Source organism: Ammospiza caudacuta, chromosome 21 (genome assembly GCF_027887145.1).
Source record: "Ammospiza caudacuta isolate bAmmCau1 chromosome 21, bAmmCau1.pri, whole genome shotgun sequence".
Classification (NCBI taxonomy): domain Eukaryota; kingdom Metazoa; phylum Chordata; class Aves; order Passeriformes; family Passerellidae; genus Ammospiza; species Ammospiza caudacuta.
This window is the reverse complement of record NC_080613.1, coordinates 11,646,664-11,661,455: the sequence shown is the minus strand read 5'-3', so window position 1 is coordinate 11,661,455 and position 14,792 is coordinate 11,646,664. Positions and strand designations below refer to the sequence as shown.

At 47.5% G+C, this 14,792-nt stretch overlaps 1 pseudogene; it reads left to right on the top strand.

The window, feature by feature from the left end:
- The window catches only part of LOC131567038 (zinc finger protein 883-like), a 133,445-nt pseudogene that overhangs the window by 29,992 nt on the left and 88,661 nt on the right, over positions 1-14,792 (top strand).

The following is a 14,792-nucleotide window of genomic DNA, read 5'->3' as shown; positions in this document are numbered from 1 at the left end:
TGTCTAGCTTCTTTTTGGTCGAAACTATAAACTCTTGATGTGATGTTCATCTTCTTTTCTCAAGCTGTTTTTCTCTGCTTCAATAAGGCATAAGATAAGCATATTTCTTTTATATATATTCTAAAGCTATAGTTTCAAGGATACAAGTAATATTCTAAAATTATACTTCAAAAGGTTATTATTGCAGAATTCTTTATGGATTAAATGCAGGCAAAAAGCAACATTTTATCACTTTAATTCTGATGCTCTTAAATCAACTAGGGTTAATTTGCAAACAATAGATAGGTTTAAAGGCCTTTTTCTATGCTTTATTCTGTTCAGTTATTATTAGAATTCACAGCTCTCTCATTGTCGGGGTCTACACATTTCGCATTCACAACTACACACATCGCCTGTTTGTACTTGACACGAAACACAGCTTTGTATTTTACAATTCATTTTCTTAAATAGTAGGTTAAATCTAGTTTTAGGGTATAACATAATGTTCAAATAGAAACCATGCTATGTGAGATACTTTTTTAAAGAAAGGACTTGCCGTGAGATAGCTGCCACAGGACATCTAAATCTTTCAGATAAAGAGAATTTATTGCTCTCTTATCAGAAGAAACGAACTTCTTCCTGCCTGCTCAGCCATGAAGATGCCGTCAGGATTCAGAGGAAGAAGCTGACTCTGACCAGACAGAATCCTGTGTTTGAATGGAATTTATGCATCATGGATGAGGGGTATGAATATGCAACAGGTTATTGTTTTTAAGGGTTAATCCTCTGTTAACCCGTGTCTTTTTTTGGGCTTATTTTGCCCAGAAAAGGTACCTGGACATCCGTAACTCTGTTTCTATTGTATCATATTGTCTTAATCCAAAATACCCAAATTATTATTACTCTAATTATATTGCTATTTTTATAACCATTTTATTACTTTTAAATTTAAAAAAAAAAATGATTTGTGTTTTTCACATCCTGTGACCCCCATCATGTTGTAAATGCTTCCCCCAGAAACATTGGTATATGGGATGTTGTGTGTCAGATACTGTGTGAAAAACGCCAATCACTTGTTTTTAAAATTTTCAAATTTTAATAGTAATTAAATTGTTATAAAAAGATTAATATAATTAGGATAATAAAAATTTGGACAATTAAGTTTTAGGACAATATGAGACAAGAAGAACAAAGAGTTATGGATGTCCAAGTACCTTTTTCTGGGCAAAATAAGCCCGAGAAAGGACACAGGTTAACAGAGGATTAACCCTTAAAAACAATAACCTGTTGCATATTCATACCCCTCATCCATGATGCATAAATTCTATTCAAACACCGGATTCTATCTGGTCAGTGTCAGCTTCTTCCTCTGAATCCTGACGGCGTCTTCATGGCTGAGCAGGCAAGAAGAAGTTCGTTTCTTCTGTTAAGAGAGCAACAAATTCTCTTTCTCTGAAAGATTTAGGTGTCCTGTGGCTGCTATCTCACTGTGAGTCCTCTCTTTAAAAAAGTATCTTACATAGCATAGTTTCTATTTTAACATTATGTTATAACCTAAAACTAGATTTAAAACACTACTTAAGAAAATTAGTACAACATAACTTTCTAACGCAACACATATAATATTCATTTTATATATTTGTTAAAAGCCAGTCATACAATATGCGTTTTTCACACAGGGAATGCAGGCCCTGGAGGCATCTCCTGAAGCTGGCACAGCCCCAGCAGATGGCATCGGTGAGGAGGGAGCTGCTGGGGGGCAGTTTGGAATAACTTTGCTGTCCTAGGGTGACGTTAGGATGCTTGTATCCCCAGTTGTCTGTTCTGTTTATGCTGGATATTATGTTCTGTGCTTTCAAGACTGGCTCTGAAGAGCGAAGTTTTGTTTTGGTTTTGTTATCAGGCACTCCCCCATGGCTGGCGGGACACAGAGACGGGGCAGTACATGGTGCTGCTTTTGCTTTTTGCTTGGCTTTTTGCTTTGCTCTTGCTTCTGCTTTGCTCTTGCTTTTGCTTCTGTTCATTAATTAGTTTAGCTAAGCAGTCCGAATTTTTCCCTGGACTATTTCTCCTTTCCTTTTTTTGGAACCACTCAAACCTGCTCTGGACTGGGACCTGGGAAACACTAAGAGTTTGCACCTTGTGGCTGCAGCAGCTACCCTAGCACTGGAGGGACTGATAACAGAGCGACCACCCCCAAGAGAGGCTTTCTGAATTTGTCATCTTTTGCAGAGTGGTGAAAGAGTGGTGTCACCTGGTATTGTTCATTTTGTGTGCTGGGGGTGCTGTGCCTGTTAAATAAACAGGTTCTTTCCACTTCTCTCCAGGGAATCCTTCCTGACCCGGTTGTGGGGAGGGGCAATGTGGGTTTGCTTTCTGAAGGGGCCCCTTTGGAGGTTTTCTCCCAAATTTGCCCTAAACCAGGACAAAATTTGGTGTCTAACGCGTGAGGCTTGAAAGAGAGTGGAAAAAACCCTGGTCTGAGTGCATTTTGGTTGCCATTACTCTGTGTTGGTATAAAGCAGTTAATGGCCATGTTTTTTTAATTCATAATGTCTCTTGGGGTGGAGGCTTGCATGCATTTCTGGTCCCTAGGTGCAGAGGATCATTAACGGGACATCACACCATGATCAATATGATCAAGTGAAGCCAAATTATTACAAAAAACAATCTATATTTATACTGTTCTCTACTGTTCACACCTCAAGCTAATACATGATTGGTTAAGTCCTTTTTACACACAAATTTTGATATTTCATTTAATTTTAGTTAGTCTTTCTTCTTCATGTATGTCACTGCCCTTTTCTTGTCTGCCTTTGCATCCTGAACCGTCTGCTCCTGAATGTGTTCTCCTTCTTTTGTGTCCTTCAAGGGCATGGTGACCTTATTCAGTTTCTATGAAGGCTGCATTGTGCATATGTTGCATATGTCCATTGTCCTGCAAAAAACCCTCAACACTCCTCCCAATGCTTTCTGGTCATTCAAGTGCCCTTCAGCTGACTGGTTTCATGCTTTGAGCTCCAGGGAATTGCCCAATCTTTCTGAAGCTCAAATAAATATCATATTAGTCAACATCTTAATTGTTTGTATATCTCAGAGAATTACCTTTTCTTTTGTCTTTGTCTAAAACTGTTGCTGTACAGAAATCTCTGGGGGATGGTGGACACGTCCGATGCTGCTGGGACATCCCAGAGCACTTGGACCTTGGCTCTGCACAGGAGAGCTCTTCATCCCCTTTCTCTCTTTTCCTCCCTCTGGGCATGGAGGGAGCTCCTGACTTCAGCGTGTGACTCGTGTGTGCAAAGAGCAAATCTGGGCAGAATCGGGGCAGGGAGGGTTTGGGGGGACCTTGGGCTCTGTGCTGGGCACAGAAGATGTTTTCCATTGCTCTGAGGCTGTCTGCTGTGGAAAGTGGATTTAATATCCAGCAGAGGGATGACTTCTGCATTTGATGGAGCTGTGCCTTCCCTTGGCTTTGCTGGCTGACAATAAATGAACATCCCTCTGTGTCTCAGGCAGCTCCTTCTCAAGGAAAGCAGGTGGGAGTTGGAGCCAAGGAGCTGAAAGCTGCAGGTGCAGCCTGGGCTGGAGGGAGCTCAGATTTGCACAAGGCTGCTCAGAGTGCCAGGGTTTGGATGGGGGAAATGGTGGAGTGGGGGTAGGGACAGAGTCTGATTGATTGTCAGCCATGAAGGGTCTTGATTTTCATATCTATTCCAACTGCATGAGGGGGTACTTGGATTCAGTGTCAATTGGAGATTGCACATATCAATTTATCAACAGGGAAAAAAACCTAAATGGGACCTAAGAAATCTTTTCTCACTGTTTTTTTAAATAAAATATATTCCGTTTGAATGCATTTCTGAAATCTGCCCGATTAACCACAAAAGATTTGAAAACCTAAATCAAATTATTCCCAGAGGCTTGGCTTGTTAAGTTGTTCTGAATGGTAATGAGCCCTGGGACACTGAATTCCTGCACTGGAGAGCTGAAGGCTGAACAAGCCTCTGGAGCAGGAAAATTCAGCAGCAGCCTTCAAGGTGCTGAGGATGTCAGCAGCCCCCACCGAGACCATCCCTGCCCAGAGACCGTGGGGGAATGGGCAGACAAGGAGAGCGTCCCTGGGTCTGGGGCAGCACAACTCAGAGACACCAGCGGCTCCAGCTGGGAAATGGAGTGTGGAATGTGGCTGGGAAAGCCCTGCTGGGCTGTGCCAAGCAGGACAGACAAGCCCTGACTCCCATCCCCCAAAAAACTCTCTCAAGGAGACATTTAAAAGGAATTACAGCTGTTTCTGTACTCTGAGTTGGATGCTCTGGAGAAATACCAACAAAAGATTCTCAGGAGCTCAAAACAACAAAACAGCCTTTACTGGGAACTTTAGAAAATCAGAGAAACTTTGGCAAAAGGTTTATTATGACATTCAATCAACAAATAACAATTCTCAAAGCACTGACTTGGCCCATTCAACTTCGCTAACTCTGAGCCTGTTCAATTTTAGGTTACTCAAAATTTACAAGAAGAGTGAATTAGAAAGAGAGAAAGACAAAAAAGATACAGAGAAGCACGCACACAGCTACCAACTCATAGATTCCAGCAGTGTTCAGATAGAAATTCCAGGAGGAGGTAGGGTCAAGATGGGTGCTTGCCTTGTGGTCAGCCTTAAATACCCCTTGGACTTCCTGGGCCCTTCGCACAGGTGGGACTTGGGGTCATTTGGTCCCTCAGGAGCTGGGCTGGGGGCTGCAGAGGTGGCTGTGGAGCATTGCCTGTGGTGTGCCAGGGACTGGCAGACACTGCTGGGCTGGGATAGAGGCTCTGGGGGGATTGGGGTCACAGGGCAGGGCAGGGCTGGACCTGCTCCTTCCTCCCCCACACACAAAATGTTTAGAGCCAACAGTCTCCTCCAGTCTGTCACAACAGGCAATGCTGGAAGTGAAATCCCAATTGTGGCCATGGGTATCTGGCTGAGAAGGACAGTTCTTTTCTATAGGAAGGAAAGCACAGAGCCTCGGTGTTTGGAAGGCAAGTGAGAGTCTCACTGGGCCAAGGCCAGCCAGACTTGTCAGGAATGGCAGATTTTGTCTAGGAGCAGTCTTTGGATATAGGGAATTCTGGAGGTGGAATTCCAATCTCAGCTATGCGTGCCTGGAGAAGTAGGACAGTTCTTTCTCATAGGGAGGAAAGCACGGAGCCTTCCCCAGTGTTTTGGGGACAGATGGGAGGTGACTCTCCTGAAACCACTGCCAGCCAGACTTGTCCTGGCAATATTCCTATGGGAAAAATTTGGAGTTGAAATCCCAATTCTGGCCATGGGTACTTAGAAGAGATAGACAGTCGTTTTCACAGCAAGGAAAGCATAGAGCCACAGTGCTCCAGGAGCTGATGAGAGGCAGCCCTTGACATCCCAACATCAGCCAGAGCTGTCCGGTGGGCCCTGGGAGGCCAAGCCAGCCAGGCCTGTTCCATGTTCCCTCAGTTCCATGGGACCCAATGGTCCCTTGCTTCCATGTGTCCCTGAGGTGCCATAATGCCCCCTTGGTGACACGAGGCCCTGAAGGGTCCCAATGGTCTCCGTGGTTCCAACAGGCCCCACAGCGCCATAATGGTGTCTGGGTTCCATGAAGCCCCGCTGTGTCACCAAGGCCCCTTGTTTCCACAGGCTCCAGTGGTGCCACAATGATCCCCTTGGTTCCATGAGGTTCTGTAGTGTCACCACGGTGTCCTTGGACCTTCTGGGACTCTCAGTGTGTTCCCAGTCACCCCCAGTATGGTTACAGACACTCCCAGTATATCCCAGTTGCCCTCAGCACACTCACAGTCATTCCCAGTCACATCCACTTGGCCCAGTAAGGTTCCACTTTCCGCCAGTAGGATCCCAGTCACTCCCAGTGAAGGGAAGGGACCAGGATGGACTGTGACAGGCTGGGATGGACTGGGACACCGGGATACACCAGGATACACTGTGATACACTGGGATACACTGGGACACACCGGGATACAGTGGGATACACCAGGATACACTGGGATACACAGGGACACTCTGGGATACACCAGGATACACCGGGACGCTCTGGGATACACTGCACCCAGCTCTGGGACCCACTGGGAGCAGGATCAGAGCACACTGGGACTCAGCAGGGCCAGAACTGGGGCAACAGGGATCACAGTGGGACCAACTGGGATATACTGGGAGTGACTGTAACCATACTGGGGATGACTGGGAACACACTGAGAGTGACTGGAGTCACTGAGTCTACATTGGGGGCAACTGGGATTGACTGGGATTGTGCTGGGGAAGACTGGGATCACAGTGCATTCATACTGGGATCATACTGGGAGTGACTGGCTCTGTGCCAGGGTGTCGTGGTTTTGGTTAGCTAATTTAAGATCTCTTTAATTTTGAGGCTTTTTTGGCTGATGGACTAAAGAATGTGGTGGGTTTGGTGTGGTTAATTACTAATACACTTATTTTTTGTTGTGAGATAGGATTAGGAGAAAGGGAAAGCAGGCTCAAAACTTTAAAGGGGTAGAAAGAAAAATTTTATTAATAGTAACTAAAAGAAAAAAAAAAAGGTAGTAGGAATGAAAGCAAACTTTTTAGAATACTTCTCCCCACAACTTTTTCTTTCTCACTGACAATGTAAAGAAACTAAACTTAAGATTTCTAGTCAGTTTACTACCTCTAAAATAGTCATTTTTTAGTTCACTTAGGGAGAGAAGTCCCTCTTGTTAAAGTTATGGAGACTTTTCTACAAAAGGAAAAAACAGTTTTCTCATGGTTCTCAATTTTGTCATGAATAACAACCACCAGGGGAACCTTGCTATCATAAAATCTTTCTTATTTCTACAAGCCTTCCCACAGCTTGGAGATGTGCTATGTTGATTGATGGGGTATTGTTTTAAAGATGAGCTGTTCAAAGGCAAAAGTTCTCATTATCTATCTCTAAAATCCTCTTCATCTCTGGGAGCAGAGATCTTCATTTTTAGAAGCACAAGACTACGCTCTTTCTTTGTAATAACTTCTCATGGGATTACAGCTATTTCAACATCTGCTTACTTTAATATAGAAGCCTTTACCTAATATCAATTCAAACACTTTCATTGCCTTAGAGTTTTATGTGTTATAAGGGAAAAGAGTTTTTTCTTTATATCTTACAAGAGTATTTCAGCTCTAAAAACAAAGCATCTTCTCACCCCTCCCATCTGGGACTTACTATTAACTTGAATCTTCATCTTGTTTTCAATATACTTGCATTTTGTTCTTTTCTCTCACTCAAAAGAAGATTGAAGTACTGAAAAAGTTAACATCACGCCTGAAGCCTACCTAACCCACCAATAACTAGTAACAGAAAGCTGTGGCTCAGTTGTGTTCGGATCAGCTTTATAGTTAGTGTTTAGTTTTCTACAGCAGCTACAGAAGTCTCTGGTCTCAGCCATACTCACAACAAGAAGAAGCAGCCTGACAGCGAGATCTTCACAGCCACAGCCAGCCCTGCTCTGGCTAAAGCTCCACAGCCTCCCCTGTCTCCTTGCCCGGCAGCTGCTGAAGCCCAGCCCAGCCCAACCAGAACCCATGGAGAGAGAAACCAGCAAGAAACCCAGAAAATAGAAAAGAAGCCCAGCCTGCAACAAGACTGCCCAGCCCAGCCCAGCCCAGCCGAGACACAGAGCTGAAGCCAAAACCCAAACCCAGCACCTCCCTGCCGACCAACAAAGAAAAGAAAAGTTTCTGAATTTTTTGGTCTTTACCATGTGTGTTTCACAAAAGCATGTCTAGCTTTTCAGCAGCTCAACAGACTGTCAGATCCACAAAAAACTTTGTATCACTTCCCTAAATTTCCTCCCATTCCAAAACATAACAAAGGGGCCACTGGGAGCAACTGGGATCAGACTGGGAGGAAATGGGAGCAACTAGGACCAAGCTGGGAGCAGCTAGGACCAAGCTGGGAGCAACTGGGATCATCATGGCATCAGATTGGGATCATACTGGGAGGGACTGGGTCTGTGCTGGAGGCAACTGGGATCACACTATGCTGGGACAAATGGGATCATACTGGGAGCAACTGGCACCACACTGAGGGTGATTGGGATCCTCTGGAATCATACTAGAAGTGACTAGGGGCAGGTTGAGGGCAATTGGGACCATGTTGGGGCAACTGGGATATACAGGAAGTGACTGGAATCATGCTGGAGGTGACTGGGAGTGGCTATGAGCAAATGGAATCATACTGGAAGCTACTGGGAGCAACTGGGAGTGAGTGGAAACACATTAGGGACAACTGGGATGTACTGGGAGAAACCAGGAGTGAATGGAAGCACAAAAGAACCATAAAGGAAGTTACTGGAATAATACTGGGAGTATCTGGGAGTGACTGGAATCCTACTGGGAGTGACTGGAAATCATACTGGGTGACTTGGAGTGACTGGGACCATACTGGTGGCAAATGGCACTGTACTGAGAGTCACTGGGTTCATACTGGAATCATACTGGGAAAGACTGGAACCATACTGGGAGTGCCTGAAACTATAGTAGGGGTGAATGGAAACACCTGGGATCATACTGGGATCATGCTGGGAGTGACTGGGAGCCACAGGGCCCATGGTGGGAGTGACCTGGGGGGAACTGGCCCAGCTGGGGCTCAGGGTTGTTCTCCCCCGGGGCTGTCCTGGCTCCTGCTGCCACCTTGGGCCCCACAGAACCAAGGGACAGGGGACAGGGGCAGGGCACAGCTGAGGGACAGGGGACACAGGCAGGGATGTGGAGAGGTAGAAGGGAGTTCCAGGGGGTCCTTGAGCCCAGGAAAGGGGAGTCCAGGATTTCCCAAAAAGGGGGGACCAGGGTGGGGATACCCGGGATGTTTGAGAATGAGGAGTTCAGGGGGTCTCTGATTTTGCACAAAGCTGGGGCTGGGGGTTGTGAAAGGCAGGACTGGGGGACCAAGGCATTCCAGGGCATCTCAGGGTCAAGCCCACAGCAAGTCTGGAGGCTGGGAGCCATGGGATGGCCAGGAGAAGGGAAGCAGGGAGCCCTGATGTCCAGAAATGGGGGATTCAGGGGGAGCCTTGTGAGGGATAAGGGGAGCAGGGGGGTCCCGGTGCCGGCAGGGGCGGTTCAGGGTCCCGGTGCCGGGGGTCCCACTCCCCCCTGGCCCCCCAGGAGCAGCCCCAGCGCTGGAGCCATCGCGCTGCTCCTCGTCACTGCCAGTGTGATCCCAGGATGATCCCAGTACAGTCCAGTCTCTCCCACTCCTGGCATCCCCCCAGCCCTCTCTGCGTTCCGACTTGTCCCCGCTCCATCCCCGCCCCTGCCGCGGGCTGCGGGGGCTGCGGGAGTGGGGGAGGAGGAGGGAGGGAGGAAGAGGCGGAGCGGGGGAGGAGAGGGGGAACCACGCGGCTCCGGCGCTGCCTGAACTTGCAGCAGCCTCTTGTCCCCTCCTGTCAGGGAGTTGTGCAAAGCCAGAAGGTCTCCCCTGAGCCTCCTTTTCTCCAGGCTGAGCCCCCTTCCCAGCTCCCTCAGCCCCTCCTGCTGTTCCGGCCAGGGTAGAATACTAGTGCGGCAAAGAGCAATGTATACGCCTGACATCGGTGCCTTTATCCCCACATTTTAACCTTTCATTACTTACAGAAAAACTCTTGGGAAGCCCCAAACTGCAGTCAGTCGCTGCAGTGCCAATCTCCTTTGCAAATCCCTGCGGCCCGGCCCGGCCCGGCCCCACCCGGCCCCGCACTCGGTGCCGCGGTTGCCCGGTAACCGCGCCCGGGCCCTCAGCGCCTGTGACAGCGGCGCGGCCTCAGCCGTGTGAGAGCGCGGCCCTGGCTGGGTGTGCGCAGCCTGGGCTCCTGCAGGCGGCTGCACTGGGCCATTCCCCAGGGGAATTGTTCGCGGAGCATTGCTCTGCGCAGAGAATTGCTAAAGGTGCAGAGCATTGGCCTCTGCGAAAAGTTCCTCAGCGTGCAGAGCATCAGTCTCTGCTAGGGAGTCCTGAATTTCATTTGAAGGTAAAGACTGACTAAAGTTGAACTTTTTAGTTTTGTTTCATCTGTGCTCTGAAAGAGAATGCCAAAGGGAAATACAGGATGTGATCATGCCGGTCTTCTGGCGCAGTAGTTCAGTGACATGTACACCTGAGAGGATGAACAGTAAATGCTCTACTGATTGTGCTTTTTTTCACTGAAGAAATGCAACATCTTCTAAATATATTAGTCTATGCATTTTTTTCCTATAGTAATTGTTTAAACTGCTTAAAGGTGAATAAGTTCTGTTCAAGTTTCAGTGGGTTTTTATCATCTGGTGATTAAAATTATTAGGGAGATGCCTCTGTATTGAGGTGCAAATGAGACCATTTGCCAAAGTCAGTAGTCTGGATTTTATAGAACAGTAAATGTGAGGAAGAAAGAGAGAGAAAGAAAAGAAAAAGTGGGAGGGGGATGGGGGTTGGGAAGGGGTGGAGAAAGAGAGTGACAGACAGATTTAGTAGAAAATATCACCATTCCATGGATGCCATCAGCATACCATTAAATCCTCTTCTGGTCTTCTCTGTGGTGAGGTCTGGCAAAATGTAAAACTCCAATGGATTAATGCAGATTTGGGCAAGGTGGGACTGCCCAGGTACCTCCCTGGGGTGGGACAAGTTAGACTCTGTCTCTTCCTACTGTCAAATAATACAAAATCTTTAGCACTCGTATATTGTTCGAGTCTGCCATGAGTTGGGTTCTGGATTTTCAGATTTGTTGTGTTACTTTGCATGCCCTGCAGTCATCTGGTGCAAGGCTTCAGGAATGGGTCTGGAGGCACTGTGGAGGTCTTTGCTGGGAGATTTGTGTGCAAACCTGGCCTCAGCAGAAGAGTCTGTGGGTATGACTTCCCCAGCCTGAACCCAAACAGGGCTGATTTTCAGGACAGCTGCTGGGTTTGGCTTTGTTGTAGATAGGTTTTACTCCTCAGCTTTGTTTACTTCTCCCCAGACTTGAGCTAATGGGACAGTAGTGTCACCTTGATCTTGTCTCAAGTTCCCTTAGGCAGCTTAACTCACAGTTCCAAGTTCCAGTCAGGAGGCATTTTCAGGGAAGAGTGGGCTTGAGTGGTCGCAACTTCTTTTTACAGTTTTGTCACAATGGGCAGAAAGTCCTTTATAATGACATTTAAGCCATTAGCCATAACATTCCAGTCTCTCATTAGTCTCTCAACTGTGAGGAACAGCTGAGAGAGCAGGGGTGCTTTAGCCTAAAGAAGAGGAGGCCCACTCTAGCTATTTTTAAGTAATATTTGAGCTACGACTTTGTCTGTTCCAACTCTTCTTAATGTTCAGCTTTTGAACTCCAGGTTTCAGTATGATCCATCTGTGAATTGCACAAAGTAGCCATATAGTTCAAATAAAGTCCAACTAGAGGTCTAACTATACTAGCTATTTACACCAAACACCAAGCACTTAGCTACTTTCAAATAATAGAACATTTTTAGCACCAGAATATGCCTTGAATGTACCATGAATTGGGTTCTGGATTTTCAGAGTTCCATTGTTGCTCCTTCCAGTTTTGTTGAGGCATTGTCAGTCATCTGTGACATCCTCCCTTGGAAATGGTGTCTGGATTCCCAGAAAAGACCACAACACCTCGTCTTTTGTCCAGGGAAGGACTGAAGTCTTTTACTGTGAGTACCCACTGGGGCTGTGTTAAGGCTGGCACTGCCCTGGTGTCCCTGCTCTCCCTGCCCCTTTTGTCCAGCAGTACTATGAAGCTGCAGAGCCCCTCCCCAGCCCTTTGTGCCATGCTGCTGTTGCTGGGGCTGTCCTGGTGCAATAGGGAACACTGTGGGATGCTTCAGTTGTGTCTTGCCTGGCTGTGCCAGCAGAGCCAAGTGAAACCAATGTACAGCTGAAGGCCTGAGCATGTGTTCTGTCCCTTTCCCTTTGCCACAGGAATTCCTTCTGTCAGGCTGGGCACTCACCTGTGCTGCTCTGACCATGCTGCCCTTGGGCACCTGGGCGTGGGGGCGGGGGGAAGCTCAAACTCTGCCCAAAGCCTTGAGAGCCACAGCTGGTCCCAGCTGGAAGAGCTTCCAAAGCAGCTGCTCTCTCCCAGCTCCTGTGTGGGCACAGATGCAGCCCTGCAGGTAGCGCTGGAGCCAGGGCCACAAAGGTCCCTTGCTGTCTGCAGCTCCCTTGGCTAAAGATGCCCCACTGCTGAGGCTCTGTCAAGAAGATGCCTCTGTTTTCTTCTGTGGAGGGCTCTGTCAGCCCAGACAGACAAACAATTAACAGAGAGAACTAAAATCTTGACATATTCCTGTGCACCTCACTCTAGGTACAACTTAGTTTTCTTGCATCTCTTGGACTCAGCCAGCAGTGATACCTCCTTGCTGTGAGTTCTGAGTGCTGTGCAGGGATGGAGTTCAGGCAGTTCTGAGAGCTCCTCCCCATTCTCTGGAAAGGTCACTGCCTCAATCCAAAGAAATGTAAGAGGAAACAAATGCCCAAAGAGCAGAAATCCCCAACCATGTCCCATCCAGTCACAGAGAAGCTAATGGGACAGAGCCATGTGGCTGGAGTATGTGTGTTCCACTCTGTCTTATTATTTGACTGATGCTAAGTATTTCAGCAGGAAACTTCCAGGGCTCCCAGGGCTGTCCTAGTGGCTGTGATCACAAGTTATTCACCAGCGCCACTCGTTCAAGAAAAGCCTTTCTGAAAAAGCACATCTCTGAGGCTCTAGCTGGTGTATTTTTGCCTTTCAGCTGCTTCCCTCTAAGTTTCAGAGGGAGAAGTTTCTCAGCAGGAAGAAGGAGGCCAGCACTGGGGGGAGTATTCTGCCCAGAATTGGCCCATTTCTAGACAGGAGTGAGACTCGTCCAAAGGTAGCCTTTTCCTGCTCTTTTCCTTTCTGTTTCACATGAAGTTTGAAGAGGGTGTGTGCTTGTGACAGGCTTGCCTGCAGCAAAATACCTCAGTGTCCAGGTCCTGCTGTCATTGCCAAGTGCTGGGAGTGGTGGGCTGGGAGTGGTGATCTGCACTAAGCAACACAAATACCCTCTGCTGAAGCTGCTGGGGTGTGCTGGAGTGTAGCTGCCATTGCTAACAGGGGGAAGGTTGGAGACACAAAGGCACAACATTGCCATTTGCCATTCTCCTGCTGAAGGAGCCACTCTTGCTTTGGTGTGGCCACCATCAAATGCTTGGTGTCACAAGATTCCCTCCAGAGTAGCAGCGTTGGCCTTTGAAGGACAAGGATCTACAGGAATTACTTCAGATTTAACAGAACAAATTGCATTACTGCTTTGGGCTGGAACAATGTGTTGGACCCTGAGGGGGTGTTGGATTTTGCAGGCTGCCAGATGTACAGGGGACTGGCCCTGGGCAGAGGAGAATGGATGTGCTTTGTCTGGATCAGTGCCTACTTAGAGGTGTGTTTAAAAGCTGCTTTTCTGGCTGGACTGGCTCACTAGAAAGCACAGTCCAAAGGGGTAGGTGATTGAGGTGGGCTGTTGAGCAGGAAATTGGCAGCAAGAGACACAGAACACAATCCAGGTAAAGGATTGTCCTGGAAAGGGGCCTTGGGAACACCTCAGGGAAGGGCACAACCAAGGGACAGTGTGCTGCAGCCACTCCCTTCAGCAGAATGTGTCTGCTGTGAAGTCACACAGGAGACCTGGTTGTGTCTCTGCAGTGACAGCAGTGTGGCAGACAAAGCAGGGCAGAGTTTTCTCCAAGCAATGTCTCTGCTCCAGAAGCATTTGCTGTTGTTGTGTCATTCCAGATGTGCCTCTACAATGGCATTAAATAAGATAGCAATAATGACAAGAAAGCACCCATTTAAAGCTCATGGAAAAAGGAGATACCAACTCTACTTTTACCCAAGTTGCTGAGAAAATAACTGAACCTTATCCTCATTCAGCATTCACCTCGCTTGTCTTTTTATTTTCAGCTTATTTGTCTTTTTATTTTTGCTTTTCCCTCTGTTTGAAATGTACTAACTTTTAAGTACAATGAAAAGGAACAGAATCATCAGAGCAAAAGAAAAGTGTTTCTTAGTAACGATTCAGCTGAGCCGGGCATGTCTCCTTCCTGGAGAGCCAAGCACACACACACACCCTCTGAGAAAATGGCAATCTTTGTATCCCCTTCCTACCCGGCTGGGGCAGTCCCTGTGCCCTTTGCCATTGGATGGGTACTCAGGTGCTTCCATTCTCTACTGAGCACCAACTTTTCTGTCCCCTCCCCTCTCGTCCTCCTTCCTTTTGGTCAGGTCTTCAACCCCGTCCGTCTGACTGTGACACTCAACAAACCAACCTGAACAAATCCAAACCACAAACAACACACAGAACCAACAAATTCCATTCTTTTGCTTCATAAACTTTTGGCTTCAGCCAAATGTCACCTCATCTCTCACGCCTCCTCTGGGCCTGTGCTCTTCTTACTGATGTCTAAGTTCTAGAGCAAAAAAGATATTTGCAGTTGTGTGGGCCTCGGTTTCCCTGTCTCAGAGTAAAGGACATTCCAAAATCCTTTCCCATGGAGTCTCCTGTAAATTCATGGGTTTTACTTACTCCATGAGTGCTCAGTCAGTGCCCCAGAGCTCTGTGACCACATGGGCACAGGGCTGTGTTTTAGGAAAGTGCTGCCTGGCATTCTGGAGAAGGAAACCTGGAGAAATCCATGCCCAAAGAGCAGCTTGGCTTGAGCCTGCTCTGTGTGGCCCAGCAGCTGTGGATCAGCTCAGAGCAGAGCTGGGTGAGCCACTGTTTGCCCTGTGTGGGCTGGGCAGACGTGCTCCCCCAGAGTCTGTACTTCATTGGGGATCAGTGGAAGATTCTC